The following is a 22558-nucleotide window of genomic DNA, read 5'->3' on the forward strand; positions in this document are numbered from 1 at the left end:
AGTAGAAAAATTAAAAATGAAACACATAAAATTATATGAAACGCCAAAGGAAACGTGGATAGCCTGGTGACTCAACAACGTTAGTCGATCTATGTGCTTTAACATGTAAAACAGGATCATTAAGGGACATTCAAAAAGCAACTTCCGTTAACACCCTTATTATATTATTCTCTTATTCTGAATAACTGAATAATCAACATTTCATGCATTCCCCCATGACAATCTGAGGTAGTAGATTCTTTTTGATACCGCGCGGCAAATGGAAAGAAAATCCTGTCTGTGGTGCTTTACTGACTAAGTAGGTGCAGAGAATAGTGCCAAACAGCCATGTGGGTATGGGATATCCCGTCCCCAAATGTCACCAACAAGTCCTACACAATGGTAATAAATTTCATTGCGGTGTTTACATGTCTGTATTGCACTTCAATAATGCCACTAAAATATGCATACATGTCTTAATTCCATTTCTGTTTAGTTCAATTCTGACTTTGTGGCTAATGTTTATGATTTATCATTAACACATTCAAATAAATGAGTTAACTGTGTTTGGGATTAAAAATAATGAAGTTACAGAGCTTCTTGCAACATAAAAATAAAAATTTATGTTTTAATTTCTTAATAAGCTTAGTTTCATATTATTCATCTATTTTGAAAAGCATTGTGATGTAAAATGAGTATAAAACTGTTCTGCATTTTAGGGTGTACTCGCACTAGCCACGGTCGTCTTGAATCGTGCCGAAGCACGCTTGTCCTGCCTCCCCTCTCCATTGACAGCCTGCACTCACACTGCATTTCACCTTACAATCCGAGCACACTTACATCATGATGAGCAGCAGTGAGGAGATTGTAAATAAAGAGGATGTATCAGGTCGCCAGACTGGCTTTTTGGTTTCTTTTCTTGTGCATCCCAGCCACCAGCACCCCAACTGAAAGTGTTTTTAGCATAGGGGGTTATGTAGTCACACATGTACTCCTCCTGCATCATTAAATCCAGAGACCTAACCAACTTGTCTTTACTTTAAATAGTAATGTTTCAATATGTATTTGAATAGTAATGGTTTGTTCCTTTAATTGAAAGCTCAGATTTGATGATCATAATTTGTTTTGTTGACGAAGGTTTACCGTATCATTATTATTGACATCTTAAAGATGTTGATCTCCCCTAAAGTTTGCTTAGATTGTTTAGCGTTTACACGTTACCATTGCACACACTTTGTAACATTTTATATAGCGGTTTTAAAAATCTTTAAGACTTATGTTTATTTTATTCTAAGACATAAGAGATAAGGTATTTTTTGTTAAATTTTTTTTGACAAACTAGTTGCCTTAGTAATGTTAGTAAACTAACTAAGTAAGTTAAATTATATATATATACACATATATACACACATATATACATGTATATATATATATATATATATATATATATATATACACATATATACATGTATATATATATATATATATATATATATATATATATATATATATATATATATATATATACACATGTATATATATATATATATATATATATATATATATATATATATATATATATATATATATACACACACATATATACATGTGTATATATACATGTGTATATATATATATATATATATATATATATATATATATATATATATATATATATATATATATATATATATATATGCTGGACTTTAAAAATATTCAATATTTATCAATACCAAATCATATGAAATATTATAATCGAGATATCAGGATCGCCCAGTCCTACTGTAAAACACACACACACACACAAAAATTATTGTTTGCACACACTTGACAAATAAAGCTCATCCTGATTCTCTGATTGTGAATCCTTCATTAAAGAATTGTCCCAATCTTTCCCTTGTTCTTTTAAGCTGTTTATTCAGAGATTTTTAAAACAAGAGAGGTTTTCTCAGTTTATGCAGAGCTGTATTCACCTAACCAATGTGCTGAATTCAAGCAGATATATAAATAAAAATAGTGTTAATTAGGCATGAAAAAATTAAAGGCAAAATGCATTGTGGGATATAAAATTAATGTGGGGTTCGTTCGTAACTTCACATTTTGGCAAATAAATTTGACCATTCCATGCAATACACAGAAATCTGAGTAAAAGGCAGAGTATATGCGAGCAATTCCAGCGTTATGGATGTGAGATTTGCAGTAAAATTTCAAAACATAAATTCACATAGAAACGTCTGTTATATTTTCCAAAACAACTCACCACAGATTGATGGGAGCAGAAAAATATCAATCTGTAAACATTTTTTGTATTTTAAATGAGGTAAATAAATGTTATGGATGTGACAAAAAAAAGTCTGTGAGTTTACAGTATACAACAATTTTCGCAGAAATTCTGTGAAGTGAACCGCACAACCCAAAGGAAATAACGCTAATCAAAAGGATAAGAGTTGGCTCACTATAGAACAAACATAATTGATTGGATTTTATTTGACATTTTTAGCATTTATGAGGAAAACTCTGTTATGGATGTGACAGGTGTGATTTTAGCACTTGTGTGATTTTGATAATTCAAATGTAATTGCTTGAAAACATTATCAGACATTTTTGAGTATTTTTAAAGCACTGTAAAATACTTGCCTGCACAAAAAAAAACGCAGAAACAGTTTCGCTATTGTTGACATTTGCATGGAATTGCTCCTGTGCATTACAGCAGAATGTCTTTCGAAGCATAGAACCACTTCAGAAACATGACATACCAAGAAGACAAATGTTTACCAAGAAGTTTAAACATAATGGAGCACTTATCAAAATGTATATGTTTTTAAAGTCTTTTTTATCTTTATCTGTATTAAAACATCTAAATGAGGAATGAAGCAAAATATGCATTTATGCAATGTCACAGATTAAAACACTCTGAAGTGGTACTAGTAAAAGTGTATTCTGTCCTAAAAGCTTGACTTTTTATTCTAGAGACAATAGAAATTGTCTTGGGATTATTTTAAACAACCATCAGAAACGACTGAAAGCGCTGCCTGTCATAAACGGCGCAACTATACTTATGACAGGCAGATCTTTCATTTGTTTTGCAAGGCCTGATTACCACAAGAGTTTTGTTTCCTTAAAGAAGCAGATGACAAAATTAAGAGAAAATCCTACTCCTGTCATTGACCTGACAATCGATCAATCGTTAATGCAAAGAAATCATGCAACCATAAAAGAAACAGAAAAACTTCAGTTTTTTAACATGGCAGGCTACAACCAAGGATCATTTCATCCTGAAACATTTGTTCAAAATCACACAGATAAAAAGTTCAGTAACTTTACTAACCACGTAGACAGTGTAAAGCATAATTTGGACGTCAACAGACTAAATTAAATCAAAACAGCGAGATAGTGAATCAACCCGATCAGAGTAAACCGGATGCGGGGACGCAACAGGCTGAGGAAAGTTTAACAACTTTTTCATTGCGATGTTTGCCCATAAGTGTGTGCACTAGCAATCAGAGCAGGCCTCACAGACATACAGTAAACCAAACAAATACGACTCAATCAGCCGAGCTGTTCGGCGTCCTTCTCGATCTCGTAAACAGCCGAAAGGCCTAGAGTGAAGCGTTTTTCTCACCGCGTTGGGCGCCGCTCCCCGGGCCGCCTGCAACCCCCGAGACCCCGCGGCGGAACTGCGCTGGGCCGGGCCGCCAGCAGAACCAGGCCCGCTCGGGTACAGACCGCGGTGGGGGAGAAACACACGCCGCCCCGCTGCTTCTCAGACTCGAGAAATCTTCTGACAGCTCTTCTGCTTTTCCCCCCTCTGCTCCCCCTTATTTTCTCTCTTCCTTTTCACTTCCAACAGATAAGAATCAAAATAGTGTCACACAATATGGCGGCCGTGCAAGCAAGCGCCTATCGCGAGACTTTTTCTCGATCTTTTTTTCTTCCTTTGCGCATCATCACACAGAGAAAGCTACTTGCGAATCCTACTATGGAGAAGTCATACATCTTCATAAACTCGTACTAATTCGAGATTCTTCACGACATTGCAAATACTATTAACGAGTGCATTATACCGCGAGGAGGTTTAGAGAATATACATTAGAGAAATAAAATAAAGCATCCGGTTCAGTTTTGTGAGTCAATAAAGCTAACATTTTGTGATTGTTGTTGTTGCGAACACTCTATTTTGGTTGTTGGAATGATAAAATGTCTATGGAGTTTTTTATTATGCATTTTATTTCATTTGTTTATAATTGCATTCCTTAAACATATCATAAAGATATCTGCGAATGACGCAAGCCTGTGGGACATTCTACCAGAAACGTTCATTATCTGTCTTTAAAATAAAACAAAAATACAGTGAATAAAAAGTATTTCATGCCAGAAAATTAAAAACACTTTACAAATTTACAAACCCTTTGTTTTAAGATGTTAAAACAAACATAAATTCAACAATATAGATGCATTACATTACAGTCTTGCACTGAAAATCAAATTAAAAATCATATACAAGACTGGAATACTGCAAAGGGGCAAAATATCAAGAGAAATACTTTTAAGGTTTTCAATACTAAATAAAATAAATAGTATCAATCTCAAATATAGTGGGCGATGCAGTGGTGCAGTAGGTAGTGCACAGCTAGAAGGTCGCTGGTTCGAGCCTCGGCTGGGTCAGTTGGTGTTTCTGTGTGGACAGTTTGCATGTTCTCCTTGTGTTAACGTGGGTTTCCTCCGGGTGCTCCGGTTTTCTCCACGGTCATGCCGTACAGATGAATTGGGTAAGCTAAATTGTCCATAGTGTATGTGAGTGTGAATAGGTGTGTATGTGTTTCCCAGTGATGGGTTGCAGCTGGAGGGGCATCCGCTGCATAAAACAAATGCTGGATAAGTTGGCGGTTCATTCCGCTGTGGCGACCCCTGATTAATAAAGGGACTAAGCTGAAAAGAAAATGAATGAATGAATCTAACATATAAAAAAGGTTACACTTTACAACATGTTTGTTGTTAATTAAGTTAAAGTATTTACTAATGTCAACTCACAGTTTATTAACAATAACTAAATTAACAAGCATAACTTTGGATTTTAATAATGCATCAATAAATGTTAAACTATGATCAATAAATGTTAAGTAAAGTTCATTTTTAGTTCATGTTAGTACATAGATTATCTAAAGAAATCTTACTGCAAAGTGTCACAAAAAAAACGTTTTTCAAGGTTTTAGTAATTAAAATATTAATATCAATCCAAAAAGCAAGAAAAAAACACAGAGAACTTATTATTGTTAATGCAATTGGTCTATAATTCTCAGGTTTTGTTGGATCTTTTCCTGATTTCCTAACAGGGACCACTACTGCAAGGAGATGCCCTTCCTCCCACACACTATTGTGGAACTGCTCTTCTTCTTCTTCTTCTTCTTTAGGTTTTAACAGCAGCTGGTATCCTGTTTGTTTCATTACTGCCCCCTTCTGTAGTATTTTCCTTTTACGCTAAATTTTTTCCAGCCCAGTTTCCCTTAGGAAATTCATCAGGCACTTCATTGTAATATACTTTTGATACTTATTTCTGCGTTTCCTAAACTTATCATCTGAGTTATCATTTCATGTCTTTCTTGTATAAATTTACCACCTGATATCAGTACACGCTCTACTGTCTCATACCCCTGGCACTAATTACATAATCCTGTTACATGTATTCCCATTATTAAAAGAGATCTATTTAAATTACTATGTCCTATTCTCAATCTGATAATAGTTCCTTCTTCTTCTTTACTCATATTCTCATTCCTTACTACCCCTACTTTTTCTATATAGAATACATATGCCTTCCCTTTCCCAGATAGCATACGAATGTGGGCCACTTTAGGCAGTTATGCGACTGTGGTGGTATTCCTTCGGCCCAGACAAAATGAATGTGAGCCTGAAGTGGCCCACCTGTACAATGGCAAAGGCGGGCCAAAGATTCCAATTCATATATGGGCCATTTAAGGCAAAGATTTGGCACTTATGGCAAAATGTAATCTGAATGAGAGCCTAATGTGGCCCATGTGGAAAATGGTAAATTTGGCCCAAATGATGGAGGACAAATGTGGGCCACAGCTGGCAAAAATGTGGCCTAGTCATTTAAGGGTAATCTGGGTCTAAACCTAAAGTGGCTCACACGTGTAGGTGCAAATGTGGCCCAGTTATCTTAAAACATATATGGGCCACTTATGGAAAATATTCGGCACAGTAAACTCTGGCTAATGCAGTCGTTAGCATATAGTGGCCCAGAGGAGATATGGCAAATGTGGCCCGGTTATCCTAAAACAAATGTGGGCCACTTTTGGCAAATATTTGGCACAGTTAGCTCTGGCTAATGTGGCTGTGAGCCTTAAGCGGGCCCAGAGAAGATGTGGCAAATGTGGCCCAGTTATCTTAAAACAAATGTGGACCACATAGACTAAAGTCACCATCATGGAGGAAAGTGTTTGCTTTAGTTGGGCTCATAGCTCTGAACCTCTTGATATGAATTTTCTTTTGGGCTGCTGTAACTTTTAAGAACTTTGCTTGAAAACTTTATTCATTACAGCAAACAAGACAATATAAATAAATAAATTAAATTGTTTATAAATTTATGTTAATTGAAACTGATGTTAACCAATGTTTAATCCATTATTAGAAGTAATGTAATAACATGCTTGCACATGCCACAGAATTATGAAGATTTATAAGCTAAAAAAATTCTATGGTTCAACTTCTGCTCACAGAGACATCAATAATCATCGTATGAACCTCAACAACAGAGACAATTAACAAAATGAACAAAACTCACAAACAGGAGACTAAAAGTGACAAAATCAACAACGTCAACATAAACAGCAGAATCAACAGCAAATTAATGAAAACTGGAGCATCAATAAGCTATAGAATGTATTCATACTGCAATGCATGCTGGGATTTTTGTACTTTGCCACACCCAGCAAGTGTAAGGTGTAAGCCAGATCTGGGCCAGAATAAAAGCAGGTAACAGGGTCAGTTCTGGTTAATTTGATTGAATTCTGGCTGATATGTGATATTGCTATGGCTTAATTCTGGCCCAGATCTAACAAACAGGAATGGACCGCCCAAGTGCTATCATTCCATGCGGTATGTGTGCCGGATTTGAGCCACATGAATTTTGCTAGCCGGGATATGAAATAGGCTAAACATTATTAAATACCCACGAGGCAATTGTGACTTTATATCATGTTTCCTTCCTATTAAAAATAAATATATTTCCAATCTGATATGTGATGGGCAGAGAAAAAGTAGCATGAGTTGAGCAGACGGTGGATTCGAACCCGGTTAATGATCGATCGCGTCAAAAGATGTAGCTGTGCACTTTACGAGGTACGCAACTCATGCTATCATATTTCTGCACTCTTTATTTATCATGTCTCTGTCAATCGGACACTGATGTGCAGAAACCGTGAATATAGCTTATTCCAAGTAGGTGCGCTATTTGCACCTAAAAAGACTCTCTGAAATTGGCTTTTTTTTTCCTCTCCTCGCAGGGGCCCCAAGTACACACGGGCCCCTGGACCTGTGCCCATAACAAGAGCTGATTTATACTTCTGCATCAAGCTCACGCGTATGCTATGGAGCAGCCTACGCGTGGACGCATAGCCCCTCGCCGTTGCCGTCGCTGACGCGCACCTCTCAAAAAAATGTAACGTGTACATGTAGCGCAAGCTCTGTGATTGGTCGGCTTGATATCGCTGACGAGTGTGGCAGAGGTCAAGCCGTGCGAGCGTGATGCAGCGGGTGTTTTACAAGTGTGGAGTCCCATGAAGGAGCTCCGGATGGAGACTGCTGTTTGTGTTTTACTTATGATATAAGTTGTTGCACGTTAGCCTGTTCCCACCTCAAAATGAGCGTATTTGTGCCACTTGTACATTAAGGAATCGTTTGGAAAAAAAAAAAACACCAGTGAAGGAATCGACACAGAGAACATAAACACTACTGCCAGCTCGTGTTTCGGAAGTGTATTGCAGAGCAACAGAAACAGCGCGCAGAAGTATAAATGCACGCCTACATGCAAGGCTTGCGCCTAATGGCTCGTTTCCAATGACTGGTACGGTACGGTACGGTTCGGTTTGGTAGGGTCACCTTTATCAGGCTTGCGTTTCCACTAACAAGGGTACCCTTTGGTGGGCGTTGGTATGACAGAAAGTTTCAGTAACGTCATTCTAGCTCGAGGAAATGTCTACAGTAAAGCTGTATGAGGTCGTTCACATATCATATGAGAAGCACTTCTCACAAAACAGTATGCTTTACACACATAAACACTTGGTGTAGAATGTTTATTACTAACTTTTCAATGAACATGAGTTGATTATAAATGCAGATCAAAGACAGTGCGAAACAGCCTACTGTAACGTCTGTAATATATTAAATAACTAAATAAATGAACATATATAAACACATACAGCCCCCTTACAGTCTTCCGATATGTCCAACTACAGAAGAACTACATAAAGTAGACATTTCACCCGTATTTAATGTGCTCCTTTTTTTCCCGGCTTACCCTCAGTGCTGTGCCCACTGCTCAACAGTTTGCATCTGTGCAAAACCGGTCCGTGGTAGTAGCGGACAGTATCTCTGCCTATCTATCACTCTGGGGCCGGTGTGTCGACCGCAAATAGTTATGCACTTGCAAAACGGTGTTTTAGACAGTTTTGTCAAAAATATTGTAATGTTTAACAGTTTATTAGAGCCACAAAGTATCTTAAACTTGTTTTCACGTTTGAATTGCCAAGGAATGTGCTAAATAAATAAAAATAAAAATACCCACAGTAAAACAGTTATATAAAATAAATATTAGTTTAAATACATTCATAGTATTTTTAAACATTTTTTATGTAAATTAGAGAAGTTTACATTCAACAAAAATATTTTTTAGTTTATTTTAAAAATTACAAATGGAATAATTTAAGTCACAATTAAATGATCTGATTGAGTGATGGAAAAATGGAGTGATGGAGGTAAAACTTTAATTGAATGATCAGTCAAGTGTTTCCGAATGAAATCTGTTTAAAATAAAAGTCATACACTGAAAAAAATTATTCAAAGCATGATTCCTTGGATTACTCAACTTTTTTACGTTAAGTGGGCTTGTAAACAATTTACTTGGGCTGAATTTAAACAAACAAATTAAGTTGAAACATGCTCAATTTAATTGTTGTTTAAATTCAACACAAAAAATTGTTTGCAACAGTTTTTGCATGCAACACTTTTTTTCAGTGTACAACAAAGACACTCATGAAACAAAATGTGGATTGTAATTGTATTTTTTATTAGATGGTGGTTTTAAGACCCTTTAAAAATAGTAGATAATCCATAAATATAGGGGAGAATCCAGAAAAACAAAACAAAACAGAAATTCAACAATATAGATGCATTACATTACCATTCTCACTGAAGAAAAGAAATTAAAAACCATCTACAGGACTAAAATATGCTAAGGAGCAAAATATTCAAGAATAATACAAACCCTTTAAGGTTTTTAAATACTAAATAAAATAAATAGTATCAATCCAAAATATGAAAAAAGGTAAAACTTTACAATAAAATTGAATTAGTTAATTAAGTTTATGTATTTACTAACGTGAACAAACAATGAACAACACGTTTATTGCAGTATTTATTCTTCTATGCTAAATATAATAGAAATAAACAGAGTAATTTTTAAAAGAAGATATATAATTTTCTAAATAATTCTGTTATCATGATGATTGCACACTGTCAAGAAATGATGAACTCAGTTAGAAATGACAATATAATTTCATAGAAGCAGAAGATTTTAATTTAATTAATTTAGCTTTTTCAACTATATGGGGTTAAACAATACAAAAACAATGAACTGAAAAAGAAATTAGTTGAAAAAATGATACATAAAATATAAAACTTCTTTTTTTTTGTAGATTTCATTTGCAAAAACAGTGAATTGCAATTTATTGAATTGCAAAGTTTTTATAATAATATAGCATGTAATTAATGTTATTACTAATTAAATACGATGCTGGGATTATGCTTACTGTAGTAAAGAGTTAGAAAATAGTGTCAGAGTGTCAAAACGCCAGTCCTCGTTAGTATAGTGGACAGTATCTCCGCCTGTCACGCGGAAGACCGGGGTTCGATTCCCCGACGGGGAGGGTTGTTTTTTTTTAGGGTGGCTGAACTCCTCACCCCAGCTCAGGCTTCAGCATAGAACTGTCCAACAAAACAAACCCACCATGCAAGATTGGCCATGGCCTTCTTGTGGTACACAAGTCTCGCTTTTGTGATAAATGAGCCTCACTTCTTTGCTGTGGTCCCAAAGACTGCAATTGTGAAGAGAGGGAAAAAATGACACACAGATTCATGAAAAATGACACACAGCTGGAGAGAATGATCTTAATTCATGCTACACGTGATGGTTGGAGCAACAACAAACATTCGGACAAAGCAGAGATACATACATAAACGCTCTCCCACGACACGTTCTGCAATTCAACAATCAAGCGCAGCTCTGCAAACAGCAGAGCCCCCAAAAATAAGCAAAACTCAAATTAGGTCCTCTCCACGGAAATCTTTAGTAAAAGGCGAAAGATTTGTACGTGATTGAAGAGAAACTCAAGCTGTTGAGCTCAGCCACGGGTCAGAGCACTTCCTCTGACACACCGCAATGTTCGGCAAGGGTGACATTTGGCCTGGCAATTTTCCTTCGTTGAAAGGAAGGCATCGAAGCATTATGCAGTACAGAATGAGGCCAGATAGACAGACAGACAGACCCAAGAGGTGCAGTCTTGGGTTAAGACAAATATATCCACATGTTCACAGCAGCATTGAGAATTAAACAAATAAAAGTGATGTCACCATGCAAAATTACGTGACCAGGCAGCTTAGAGCCCAGTCCTTTGTAACAGCCAAAGGCTTTGAGTGTGACTAAAACCAGCAGAAGCTACAGTCTGTTCTCTTGACTGGCCGATGGCTCGTTCTTTTTAGTACATGTCTGACTCTGCCTGTCCTAAGGAGAAATGGCTAGGCTTTGCTTTAGTGAGACCGCTGGCAGAGAGTTGCTACCCACGCTTGACACATCCACGAGAGCGACAGTCCTCGTTAGTATAGTGGACAGTATCTCCGCCTGTCACGCGGAAGACCGGGGTTCGATTCCCCGACGGGGAGGGTTGTTTTTTTTAGGGTGGCTGAACTCCTCACCCCAGCTCAGGCTTCAGCATAGAACTGTCCAACAAAACAAACCCACCATGCAAGATTGGCCATGGCCTTCTTGTGGTACACAAGTCTCGCTTTTGTGATAAATGAGCCTCACTTCTTTGCTGTGGTCCCAAAGACTGCAATTGTGAAGAGAGGGAAAAAATGACACACAGATTCATGAAAAATGACACACAGCTGGAGAGAATGATCTTAATTCATGCTACACGTGATGGTTGGAGCAACAACAAACATTCGGACAAAGCAGAGATACATACATAAACGCTCTCCCACGACACGTTCTGCAATTCAACAATCAAGCGCAGCTCTGCAAACAGCAGAGCCCCCAAAAATAAGCAAAACTCAAATTAGGTCCTCTCCACGGAAATCTTTAGTAAAAGGCGAAAGATTTGTACGTGATTGAAGAGAAACTCAAGCTGTTGAGCTCAGCCACGGGCCAGAGCACTTCCTCTGACACACCGCAATGTTCGGCAAGGGTGACATTTGGCCTGGCAATTTTGCTTCGTTGAAAGGAAGGCATCGAAGCATTATGCAATACAGAATGAGGCCAGACAGACAGACAGACAGACCCAAGAGGTGCAGTCTTGGGTTAAGACAAATATATCCACATGTTCACAGCAGCATTGAGATTTAAACAAATAAAAGTGATGTCACCATGCAAAATTACGTGACCAGGCAGCTTAGAGCCCAGTCCTTTGTAACAGCCAAAGGCTTTGAGTGTGACTAAAACCAGCAGAAGCTACAGTCTGTTCTCTTGACTGGCCGATGGCTCGTTCTTTTTAGTACATGTCTGACTCTGCCTGTCCTAAGGAGAAATGGCTAGGCTTTGCTTTAGTGAGACTGCTGGCAGAGAGTTGCTACCCACGCTTGACACATCTACGAGAGCGACAGTCCTCGTTAGTATAGTGGACAGTATCTCCGCCTGTCACGCGGAAGACCGGGGTTCGATTCCCCGACGGGGAGGGTTGTTTTTTTTTTAGGGTGGCTGAACTCCTCACCCCAGCTCAGGCTTCAGCATAGAACTGTCCAACAAAACAAACCCACCATGCAAGATTGGCCATGGCCTTCTTGTGGTACACAAGTCTCGCTTTTGTGATAAATGAGCCTCACTTCTTTGCTGTGGTCCCAAAGACTGCAATTGTGAAGAGAGGGAAAAAATGACACACAGATTCATGAAAAATGACACACAGCTGGAGAGAATGATCTTAATTCATGCTACACGTGATGGTTGGAGCAACAACAAACATTCGGACAAAGCAGAGCTACATACATAAACGCTCTCCCACGACACGTTCTGCAATTCGACAATCAAGCGCAGCTCTGCAAACAGCAGAGCCCCCAAAAATAAGCAAAACTCAAATTAGGTCCTCTCCACGGAAATCTTTAGTAAAAGGCGAAAGATTTGTACGTGATTGAAGAGAAACTCAAGCTGTTGAGCTCAGCCACGGGCCAGAGCACTTCCTCTGACACACCGCAATGTTCGGCAAGGGTGACATTTGGCCTGGCAATTTTGCTTCGTTGAAAGGAAGGCATCGAAGCATTATGCAGTACAGAATGAGGCCAGACAGACAGACAGACCCAAGAGGTGCAGTCTTGGGTTAAGACAAATATATCCACATGTTCACAGCAGCATTGAGAATTAAACAAATAAAAGTGATGTCACCATGCAAAATTACGTGACCAGGCAGCTTAGAGCCCAGTCCTTTGTAACAGCCAAAGGCTTTGAGTGTGACTAAAACCAGCAGAAGCTACAGTCTGTTCTCTTGACTGGCCGATGGCTCGTTCTTTTTAGTACATGTCTGACTCTGCCTGTCCTAAGGAGAAATGGCTAGGCTTTGCTTTAGTGAGACTGCTGGCAGAGAGTTGCTACCCACGCTTGACACATCTACGAGAGCGACAGTCCTCGTTAGTATAGTGGACAGTATCTCCGCCTGTCACGCGGAAGACCGGGGTTCGATTCCCCGACGGGGAGGGTTGTTTTTTTTTTAGGGTGGCTGAACTCCTCACCCCAGCTCAGGCTTCAGCATAGAACTGTCCAACAAAACAAACCCACCATGCAAGATTGGCCATGGCCTTCTTGTGGTACACAAGTCTCGCTTTTGTGATAAATGAGCCTCACTTCTTTGCTGTGGTCCCAAAGACTGCAATTGTGAAGAGAGGGAAAAAATGACACACAGATTCATGAAAAATGACACACAGCTGGAGAGAATGATCTTAATTCATGCTACACGTGATGGTTGGAGCAACAACAAACATTCGGACAAAGCAGAGATACATACATAAACGCTCTCCCACGACACGTTCTGCAATTCGACAATCAAGCGCAGCTCTGCAAACAGCAGAGCCCCCAAAAATAAGCAAAACTCAAATTAGGTCCTCTCCACGGAAATCTTTAGTAAAAGGCGAAAGATTTGTACGTGATTGAAGAGAAACTCAAGCTGTTGAGCTCAGCCACGGGCCAGAGCACTTCCTCTGACACACCGCAATGTTCGGCAAGGGTGACATTTGGCCTGGCAATTTTGCTTCGTTGAAAGGAAGGCATCGAAGCATTATGCAGTACAGAATGAGGCCAGACAGACAGACAGACAGACCCAAGAGGTGCAGTCTTGGGTTAAGACAAATATATCCACATGTTCACAGCAGCATTGAGAATTAAACAAATAAAAGTGATGTCACCATGCAAAATTACGTGACCAGGCAGCTTAGAGCCCAGTCCTTTGTAACAGCCAAAGGCTTTGAGTGTGACTAAAACCAGCAGAAGCTACAGTCTGTTCTCTTGACTGGCCGATGGCTCGTTCTTTTTAGTACATGTCTGACTCTGCCTGTCCTAAGGAGAAATGGCTAGGCTTTGCTTTAGTGAGACCGCTGGCAGAGAGTTGCTACCCACGCTTGACACATCCACGAGAGCGACAGTCCTCGTTAGTATAGTGGACAGTATCTCCGCCTGTCACGCGGAAGACCGGGGTTCGATTCCCCGACGGGGAGGGTTGTTTTTTTTTAGGGTGGCTGAACTCCTCACCCCAGCTCAGGCTTCAGCATAGAACTGTCCAACAAAACAAACCCACCATGCAAGATTGGCCATGGCCTTCTTGTGGTACACAAGTCTCGCTTTTGTGATAAATGAGCCTCACTTCTTTGCTGTGGTCCCAAAGACTGCAATTGTGAAGAGAGGGAAAAAATGACACACAGATTCATGAAAAATGACACACAGCTGGAGAGAATGATCTTAATTCATGCTACACGTGATGGTTGGAGCAACAACAAACATTCGGACAAAGCAGAGATACATACATAACGCTCTCCCACGACACGTTCTGCAATTCGACAATCAAGCGCAGCTCTGCAAACAGCAGAGCCCCCAAAAATAAGCAAAACTCAAATTAGGTCCTCTCCACGGAAATCTTTAGTAAAAGGCGAAAGATTTGTACGTGATTGAAGAGAAACTCAAGCTGTTGAGCTCAGCCACGGGCCAGAGCACTTCCTCTGACACATCGCAATGTTCGGCAAGGGTGACATTTGGCCTGGCAATTTTGCTTCGTTGAAAGGAAGGCATCGAAGCATTATGCAATACAGAATGAGGCCAGACAGACAGACAGACAGACCCAAGAGGTGCAGTCTTGGGTTAAGACAAATATATCCACATGTTCACAGCAGCATTGAGATTTAAACAAATAAAAGTGATGTCACCATGCAAAATTACGTGACCAGGCAGCTTAGAGCCCAGTCCTTTGTAACAGCCAAAGGCTTTGAGTGTGACTAAAACCAGCAGAAGCTACAGTCTGTTCTCTTGACTGGCCGATGGCTCGTTCTTTTTAGTACATGTCTGACTCTGCCTGTCCTAAGGAGAAATGGCTAGGCTTTGCTTTAGTGAGACTGCTGGCAGAGAGTTGCTACCCACGCTTGACACATCTACGAGAGCGACAGTCCTCGTTAGTATAGTGGACAGTATCTCCGCCTGTCACGCGGAAGACCGGGGTTCGATTCCCCGACGGGGAGGGTTGTTTTTTTTTTAGGGTGGCTGAACTCCTCACCCCAGCTCAGGCTTCAGCATAGAACTGTCCAACAAAACAAACCCACCATGCAAGATTGGCCATGGCCTTCTTGTGGTACACAAGTCTCGCTTTTGTGATAAATGAGCCTCACTTCTTTGCTGTGGTCCCAAAGACTGCAATTGTGAAGAGAGGGAAAAAATGACACACAGATTCATGAAAAATGACACACAGCTGGAGAGAATGATCTTAATTCATGCTACACGTGATGGTTGGAGCAACAACAAACATTCGGACAAAGCAGAGATACATACATAAACGCTCTCCCACGACACGTTCTGCAATTCAACAATCAAGCGCAGCTCTGCAAACAGCAGAGCCCCCAAAAATAAGCAAAACTCAAATTAGGTCCTCTCCACGGAAATCTTTAGTAAAAGGCGAAAGATTTGTACGTGATTGAAGAGAAACTCAAGCTGTTGAGCTCAGCCACGGGCCAGAGCACTTCCTCTGACACACCGCAATGTTCGGCAAGGGTGACATTTGGCCTGGCAATTTTGCTTCGTTGAAAGGAAGGCATCGAAGCATTATGCAGTACAGAATGAGGCCAGACAGACAGACCCAAGAGGTGCAGTCTTGGGTTAAGACAAATATATCCACATGTTCACAGCAGCATTGAGAATTAAACAAATAAAAGTGATGTCACCATGCAAAATTACGTGACCAGGCAGCTTAGAGCCCAGTCCTTTGTAACAGCCAAAGGCTTTGAGTGTGACTAAAACCAGCAGAAGCTACAGTCTGTTCTCTTGACTGGCCGATGGCTCGTTCTTTTTAGTACATGTCTGACTCTGCCTGTCCTAAGGAGAAATGGCTAGGCTTTGCTTTAGTGAGACCTGCTGGCAGAGAGTTGCTACCCACGCTTGACACATCTACGAGAGCGACAGTCCTCGTTAGTATAGTGGACAGTATCTCCGCCTGTCACGCGGAAGACCGGGGTTCGATTCCCCGACGGGGAGGGTTGTTTTTTTTTAGGGTGGCTGAACTCCTCACCCCAGCTCAGGCTTCAGCATAGAACTGTCCAACAAAACAAACCCACCATGCAAGATTGGCCATGGCCTTCTTGTGGTACACAAGTCTCGCTTTTGTGATAAATGAGCCTCACTTCTTTGCTGTGGTCCCAAAGACTGCAATTGTGAAGAGAGGGAAAAAATGACACACAGATTCATGAAAAATGACACACAGCTGGAGAGAATGATCTTAATTCATGCTACACGTGATGGTTGGAGCAACAACAAACATTCGGACAAAGCAGAGATACATACATAAACGCTCTCCCACGACACGTTCTGCAATTCGACAATCAAGCGCAGCTCTGCAAACAGCAGAGCCCCCAAAAATAAGCAAAACTCAAATTAGGTCCTCTCCACGGAAATCTTTAGTAAAAGGCGAAAGATTTGTACGTGATTGAAGAGAAACTCAAGCTGTTGAGCTCAGCCACGGGCCAGAGCACTTCCTCTGACACATCGCAATGTTCGGCAAGGGTGACATTTGGCCTGGCAATTTTGCTTCGTTGAAAGGAAGGCATCGAAGCATTATGCAATACAGAATGAGGCCAGACAGACAGACAGACAGACCCAAGAGGTGCAGTCTTGGGTTAAGACAAATATATCCACATGTTCACAGCAGCATTGAGATTTAAACAAATAAAAGTGATGTCACCATGCAAAATTACGTGACCAGGCAGCTTAGAGCCCAGTCCTTTGTAACAGCCAAAGGCTTTGAGTGTGACTAAAACCAGCAGAAGCTACAGTCTGTTCTCTTGACTGGCCGATGGCTCGTTCTTTTTAGTACATGTCTGACTCTGCCTGTCCTAAGGAGAAATGGCTAGGCTTTGCTTTAGTGAGACTGCTGGCAGAGAGTTGCTACCCACGCTTGACACATCTACGAGAGCGACAGTCCTCGTTAGTATAGTGGACAGTATCTCCGCCTGTCACGCGGAAGACCGGGGTTCGATTCCCCGACGGGGAGGGTTGTTTTTTTTTAGGGTGGCTGAACTCCTCACCCCAGCTCAGGCTTCAGCATAGAACTGTCCAACAAAACAAACCCACCATGCAAGATTGGCCATGGCCTTCTTGTGGTACACAAGTCTCGCTTTTGTGATAAATGAGCCTCACTTCTTTGCTGTGGTCCCAAAGACTGCAATTGTGAAGAGAGGGAAAAAATGACACACAGATTCATGAAAAATGACACACAGCTGGAGAGAATGATCTTAATTCATGCTACACTTGATGGTTGGAGCAACAACAAACATTCGGACAAAGCAGAGATACATACATAAACGCTCTCCCACGACACGTTCTGCAATTCGAACAATCAAGCGCAGCTCTGCAAACAGCAGAGCCCCCAAAAATAAGCAAAACTCAAATTAGGTCCTCTCCACGGAAATCTTTAGTAAAAGGCGAAAGATTTGTACGTGATTGAAGAGAAACTCAAGCTGTTGAACTCAGCCGCGGTTTTTTTTACTAACCCCAAACTGTAACACTGTTTTGGGGTTAGAAAACAACAAAATAGACACAATGGAGAAAGAGAATGGACAGGACACAAATGGAAAAAGATACAAACATGATTGAAAGGACAGCAAGGAAACATGGGCAACAGTTGTCTCAAAGAAAATGAAGGAAAACTAAGTGGTCAAGAAAAGAAAGGAGAACTACAATCAAATGCAAGTATTGAAAGCGAAAAGAATATTGAAGGACAAAGGAATGATTTGAGTCAGAAACAACAAATGCTGAACAAACTAAAAAAGCAAGCAAGATATCAAAGAGACTACAAGAAGGAAGCCACCGTAACAATGATGGTAAGAGAAATTGAAAACTCAACTATAAATAACAATCAAAGCAGTGGAAGACAAAGTTGGGATTGGCAAATTATTTGGACTGAGACGGAAAAACAACAATGAATTTGAACTGACAATGGAAAGTGAAAAAGAATGCGAGATATTGATGAATGGACTGATGATTAATGGAGAAGAATGTGAGATGAAAAAGCTGTGTGCAACAGAAAAAATGGTGTCTTTTCTGAACTTGCCCAGTTATATACAGGATGAGGAGATGCAACAAAAACTGAGTAATTGGGGAGTAACTCCTATACTTCCAATAAGAAGAAAATATCATCCGGGAACAATGGTGGCAGACGGAACACGCTTTGTGAAGGTAAAATTTCCCAAAGAAGTTAAATCTTTACCATACAATGTTGGCTTTGTGACAGAAGAAGGGATACAATATTTCAGAGTGATTCATGATAATCAACTGAAAATGTGCAGACTTTGCTCCAGTACAGAGCATGAGAAACAAGACTGCCCAAATTTCACATGCAGAAGATGTCTTCAGCAGGGGCATTATGTGCGGGACTGCGAAGTTCCGCAGTGCCAGGGCTGCGAAAGGGCATCAACAAGATGTAACTGTGAAAAAGAGGAGGAAATTGAAAGGATGGAAATACAAGTGTCACTTGATAATACGGCAACAGAAAGGAAGGAGGACAAACAGAGAAGAAAACAATACAGAAGAGGACAGATATGAGCAAGAGGATAAAGGAATGGAACTGGGAGAAGGAGCAAACGAGGAGGAAGGAGAACCAAATAATCGACAATTTGATGAAGAACAATATGATGAAGGCGCTATAGAACTGAACAATGAAGAGAGACAGGAGAAAAAAAGGACTGAGGACAATGAAACAAGAGCACTAAATGAGGTAAGAGGAATGGATTTTGAAAGGGGGAATTATGGACTGGAAAAAAAAGAAAAAGGAAAAAGATAAAAGATTTAAAATCAAGATCTAAAAGTGGCTTAACGTTGAACTGGTTCTACAACCGCAGAAATGAGAAGAGATTAAAGAAAGAATGGAAAGGAAAAAATTTGAAAAAGGAGATGCAAGAAACATTTGTTTAAGTGACAGTGACTCAGAATGAATGGTGTTTATTGGTTTATCCAATAATTATCCTAATGAGTAATGTATGTGTGGTATCACTGAATGTAAGAGGATTGTCAAATGTGAAAAGTTTGAAAGATTAACGTGTTGACAAAAAAGTGTGATATATTTAGTTTACAAGAGACAAAGTGGGAAGATGAGATTAAAAATGATATGAGAAAATTGTGGAATGGTGAAATATTTAGTAATGGAGATATAGAAAAGAAAGCGGGGTAGCAATTTTGATAAAAAGAGGGATTTTGAAAAAGGAGAATTAGACTATAAAGACACAAATGGAAGAATTATGATTGTAAAAGTTATGTATAGTGGGAAAAGTTTTAGAGTATGCAACATACATGTACCAAATGAGGAAAAGGAGAAATATAACTTTTATATGGAAATAGATAAGTTAATAGAAAAGAATGAAAACATATTTATTTTAGGAGATTTTAATATTGCCGTGCAAAGAATAGATATAGATGACTCAATGGATTTTAGAACAGACAGAGGAAGGAATGAACTACAAAATTTAATGAGGAAATGTGATTTGGTAGATGTATGGAGAGAGCAAAATGGTATGAAAAAAGAATATTCAAGAAGACAAATTGTAAATAGGATTTTAAAGCAAAGTAGAATTGACTTGTTTTTATGTAAGAAAAAAGAAGTGCAATATGTTAACAAAGTTTTATACAAAACCTATAGAGAGAGTGATCATGACTTTTTTATGGATAACAATGAATTTGGATTGAAAAAGGACCAGGAGTGTGGATACTTAACACTGAGTTGTTAAAAATAGAAATGTATTAAATGGAAATAGAAAATATAATAATCAATAGTGTGAATGATGAAACGTTTGAAACAGAAACAAGATTATGGTGGAATAATCTGAAAAATAGAATAAAAGAATACTCAATAAATATATCAGAAAAAAGACAAAAGGCAAAAAAATTCAAGGAAAATAAAATTAGAAAAGAATGGAATGAAGAAATGAGAATTACAGGAAAAGCTGAAGAAAATCGAAAAAGAAAAGTGTAAGGGAGTAATTATTAGAAGCAGAGCTAAAGACATTGTAGAAGGAGAAAGAAGTACAAAATAATTTTATGAATTAGAAAAAACAAGACAGAGAGCAGCTATAGTAAAATGTATAAAAACACAAGATGGGAAAACTGTAGAAGACAAAGATGGAATATTAAAGGAAACTAGACGATTTTATAAGGAATTATTTACAGAAAATGGAGTAGTTTTAAAGGGCACATAGGTTACCCCTTTTTTCATATTTAATGTAAGTATTTTGTGTCCCCAGAATGTGTCTGTAAAGTTTCAGCTCAAAACACCCATCAGATTATTTATTATAGCTGTTTGAAGTGTCTATATTATAGCTGGAAAAAAGGTTTTGCTGTTTTTTTGTACTAGCCCTTTAAGGCTAGTCCTCCCCGCCCACCGTTCCCACGTGCCTGTCAGCGATCGCAGCCCTCGGCTGCCTCAGAAAGTAGATCTCACATAACGTGTGTGAGAAATACTACAGTAAGAACTTTAACAATCAGTATTTGATGCATTTTTTGTGGATTTGCAACAATGAGTCACACACAATGTCATTACAAAGTTCACGCACACACACAGCAAGGACACAAACACATAGTGCAGACACATACACACACAAACGTAGCGCAAACATACACACACACACACTTAGCTCAGACACGCAGACACACACACACACACACACACAGAAAGAGAGAGAAAGAGCGTTAAGCTTTGCTCTCGTTTTGCACGCATGAGACATTACACTGGTAATATCCACTGCTGTATCGATATCTCTTATATTAATGTACAAAATAAACCTGATTTAACGTCCACAAACCAGGATTGAAGCATCTTCTTTTATAATTGTTCTGACACGCAGCTGTGCATCTGAAGTAAATCGCTGTAATTCATTACACACATGCTCTGTTTTAAAACATTTTAAACTTGTGAAACTCACTCTTGATCATGTTTGATGATGATTGATGATCCTAGCGAACTGAACAGACCTTTTATTCCCGGCTGCTTTGCGCTCGTCCTCTCTTGATGATATGATTATACACGTGACTACCGGACATGTTAATGCGCGCAGCTGTCAATCAATATTGGTGGGCGGGGGGACCGCTCCTCTATGTAAAGTTGCGGTCGATTTGAAAACCGCTCCAATTGGTCCACCGTTTTTATGTTGTTAAATTTGAAAATAAAGGACTGGGTGTGTTTATTTCACCCCAATATGACAGTTTATACACTATACTTACACACATTTCTGTCCAAACAGCTTGAAAAGTAGATTTTTCACCATAGGTGCCCTTTAAATGATGAAAATTTTTTATTAGAAAAAATAACAGTAAAATTAAATAAAGAGGACAAGGAAATGTGCGAGAGTGAGATAACAGATTTGGCAATAAAAACAGCTATTGATCAGTTGAGAAATGGGAAAAGTTGAGTTTTATAAAGTTTTTAAAAATGTTTTAAGTCCTATTTTAAATAGAATATACAGTGATATTTATGAAAAAGGGGAGTTAACTATTAGTATGAAAAAAGGAATGGTTAAAATGATTTTTAAAAGAAATGGAGACAAGGGAGACTTAAAAAATTACAGACCCTTAAGTATGCTGAACACAGACTATAAAATTTTTGCGAAAGTCTTAGCTAATAGATTGAAAGTAGTTGTACCAAACACAATCAAAACAAATCAAGCATATGCGGTTCTAAAAAGAGACATAACGGATGTCATAAACAATATAAGATATATAATATGGTATATGAGAGAGGAAAAAGAAACAGGATATATAATTAGTAGATTTGGAAAAAGCTTTTGATAGAGTGGAACACAAATATATGATGAATGTAATGGAGAGATTTGGTTTTGGAAAAAGATATTTACAATGGATAAAATGTTTATATGCAGATATAACAAGCTGTATAAAAGTAAATGGTTTTTTAACTAAAGATTTTAAAATAACAAGATCGATAAGACAATGTCAGCACTACAATACTCACTTGTATCTGAAACATTGGGGTTAGCAATTGATAATAAAAAGCAAATACGTGGATTATGTATAAAAGGAACAGAGTTAGAACAAAAAATATTTCAATATGCTGATGATACCACTTTAATAGTAAAAGATATTAAAAGTATTGAAAAAGCAGAGGAAATTTTAAACAGATATTGTAAAGGATCCGGAGCAAAAATTAATAAGGAAAAAACTAAATACATGAGAATAGGAAAAACAAAGGTTTTACCAGAAAAAAAATCTAATTTAAAGAGGAGAAAATCAATATGAAGATTTTAGGTATACGGGTTGGTGAAAATGAAAATGAAACAAGGAATTTAGTGTGGGAGGAAGTTTTAAAAGGAATGGAAAAAAGATTACATTTCT

At 38.7% G+C, this 22558-nt stretch overlaps 1 protein-coding gene and 16 non-coding genes across 18 annotated transcripts in view; 8 read left to right on the forward strand and 9 right to left on the reverse strand.

Moving 5' to 3' along the window:
- The window catches only part of tab2 (TGF-beta activated kinase 1 (MAP3K7) binding protein 2), a 30164-nt gene extending 26289 nt beyond the window's left edge, over window positions 1-3875 (reverse strand). For both annotated transcript variants that reach the window (XM_056481128.1, XM_056481127.1), the window contains exon 1: window positions 3602-3875. The gene's annotated coding sequence lies outside the window, so the exon portion shown is untranslated. The remainder of the gene's footprint in view (window positions 1-3601) is intronic.
- A 6195-nt stretch (window positions 3876-10070) lies between these two features.
- On the forward strand, window positions 10071-10142 carry trnad-guc (transfer RNA aspartic acid (anticodon GUC)). Its single transcript has one exon. It is a non-coding gene; the product is annotated as a tRNA-Asp (tRNA).
- A 352-nt stretch (window positions 10143-10494) lies between these two features.
- LOC130213930 (U5 spliceosomal RNA) lies at window positions 10495-10610 on the reverse strand. The gene has a single exon (XR_008835578.1). It is a non-coding gene; the product is annotated as a U5 spliceosomal RNA (small nuclear RNA).
- A 472-nt stretch (window positions 10611-11082) lies between these two features.
- On the forward strand, window positions 11083-11154 carry trnad-guc (transfer RNA aspartic acid (anticodon GUC)). The gene has a single exon. It is a non-coding gene; the product is annotated as a tRNA-Asp (tRNA).
- Window positions 11155-11505: 351 nt separating this feature from the next.
- LOC130213931 (U5 spliceosomal RNA) lies at window positions 11506-11621 on the reverse strand. Its single transcript, XR_008835579.1, has one exon. It is a non-coding gene; the product is annotated as a U5 spliceosomal RNA (small nuclear RNA).
- Window positions 11622-12093: 472 nt separating this feature from the next.
- Window positions 12094-12165, forward strand: trnad-guc (transfer RNA aspartic acid (anticodon GUC)). Its single transcript has one exon. It is a non-coding gene; the product is annotated as a tRNA-Asp (tRNA).
- Window positions 12166-12518: 353 nt separating this feature from the next.
- Window positions 12519-12634, reverse strand: LOC130213932 (U5 spliceosomal RNA). The gene has a single exon (XR_008835580.1). It is a non-coding gene; the product is annotated as a U5 spliceosomal RNA (small nuclear RNA).
- Window positions 12635-13102: 468 nt separating this feature from the next.
- trnad-guc (transfer RNA aspartic acid (anticodon GUC)) lies at window positions 13103-13174 on the forward strand. The gene has a single exon. It is a non-coding gene; the product is annotated as a tRNA-Asp (tRNA).
- A 353-nt stretch (window positions 13175-13527) lies between these two features.
- Window positions 13528-13643, reverse strand: LOC130213933 (U5 spliceosomal RNA). Its single transcript, XR_008835581.1, has one exon. It is a non-coding gene; the product is annotated as a U5 spliceosomal RNA (small nuclear RNA).
- Window positions 13644-14115: 472 nt separating this feature from the next.
- Window positions 14116-14187, forward strand: trnad-guc (transfer RNA aspartic acid (anticodon GUC)). The gene has a single exon. It is a non-coding gene; the product is annotated as a tRNA-Asp (tRNA).
- Window positions 14188-14538: 351 nt separating this feature from the next.
- LOC130213934 (U5 spliceosomal RNA) lies at window positions 14539-14654 on the reverse strand. Its single transcript, XR_008835582.1, has one exon. It is a non-coding gene; the product is annotated as a U5 spliceosomal RNA (small nuclear RNA).
- Window positions 14655-15126: 472 nt separating this feature from the next.
- On the forward strand, window positions 15127-15198 carry trnad-guc (transfer RNA aspartic acid (anticodon GUC)). The gene has a single exon. It is a non-coding gene; the product is annotated as a tRNA-Asp (tRNA).
- Window positions 15199-15551: 353 nt separating this feature from the next.
- LOC130213935 (U5 spliceosomal RNA) lies at window positions 15552-15667 on the reverse strand. The gene has a single exon (XR_008835583.1). It is a non-coding gene; the product is annotated as a U5 spliceosomal RNA (small nuclear RNA).
- Window positions 15668-16132: 465 nt separating this feature from the next.
- trnad-guc (transfer RNA aspartic acid (anticodon GUC)) lies at window positions 16133-16204 on the forward strand. The gene has a single exon. It is a non-coding gene; the product is annotated as a tRNA-Asp (tRNA).
- Window positions 16205-16556: 352 nt separating this feature from the next.
- Window positions 16557-16672, reverse strand: LOC130213936 (U5 spliceosomal RNA). Its single transcript, XR_008835584.1, has one exon. It is a non-coding gene; the product is annotated as a U5 spliceosomal RNA (small nuclear RNA).
- Window positions 16673-17144: 472 nt separating this feature from the next.
- On the forward strand, window positions 17145-17216 carry trnad-guc (transfer RNA aspartic acid (anticodon GUC)). Its single transcript has one exon. It is a non-coding gene; the product is annotated as a tRNA-Asp (tRNA).
- Window positions 17217-17569: 353 nt separating this feature from the next.
- LOC130213938 (U5 spliceosomal RNA) lies at window positions 17570-17685 on the reverse strand. The gene has a single exon (XR_008835585.1). It is a non-coding gene; the product is annotated as a U5 spliceosomal RNA (small nuclear RNA).
- Between the last annotated feature and the right edge of the window lie 4873 nt (window positions 17686-22558).

This window comes from Danio aesculapii, chromosome 20 (assembly GCF_903798145.1).
Source record: "Danio aesculapii chromosome 20, fDanAes4.1, whole genome shotgun sequence".
NCBI lineage: Eukaryota > Metazoa > Chordata > Actinopteri > Cypriniformes > Danionidae > Danio > Danio aesculapii.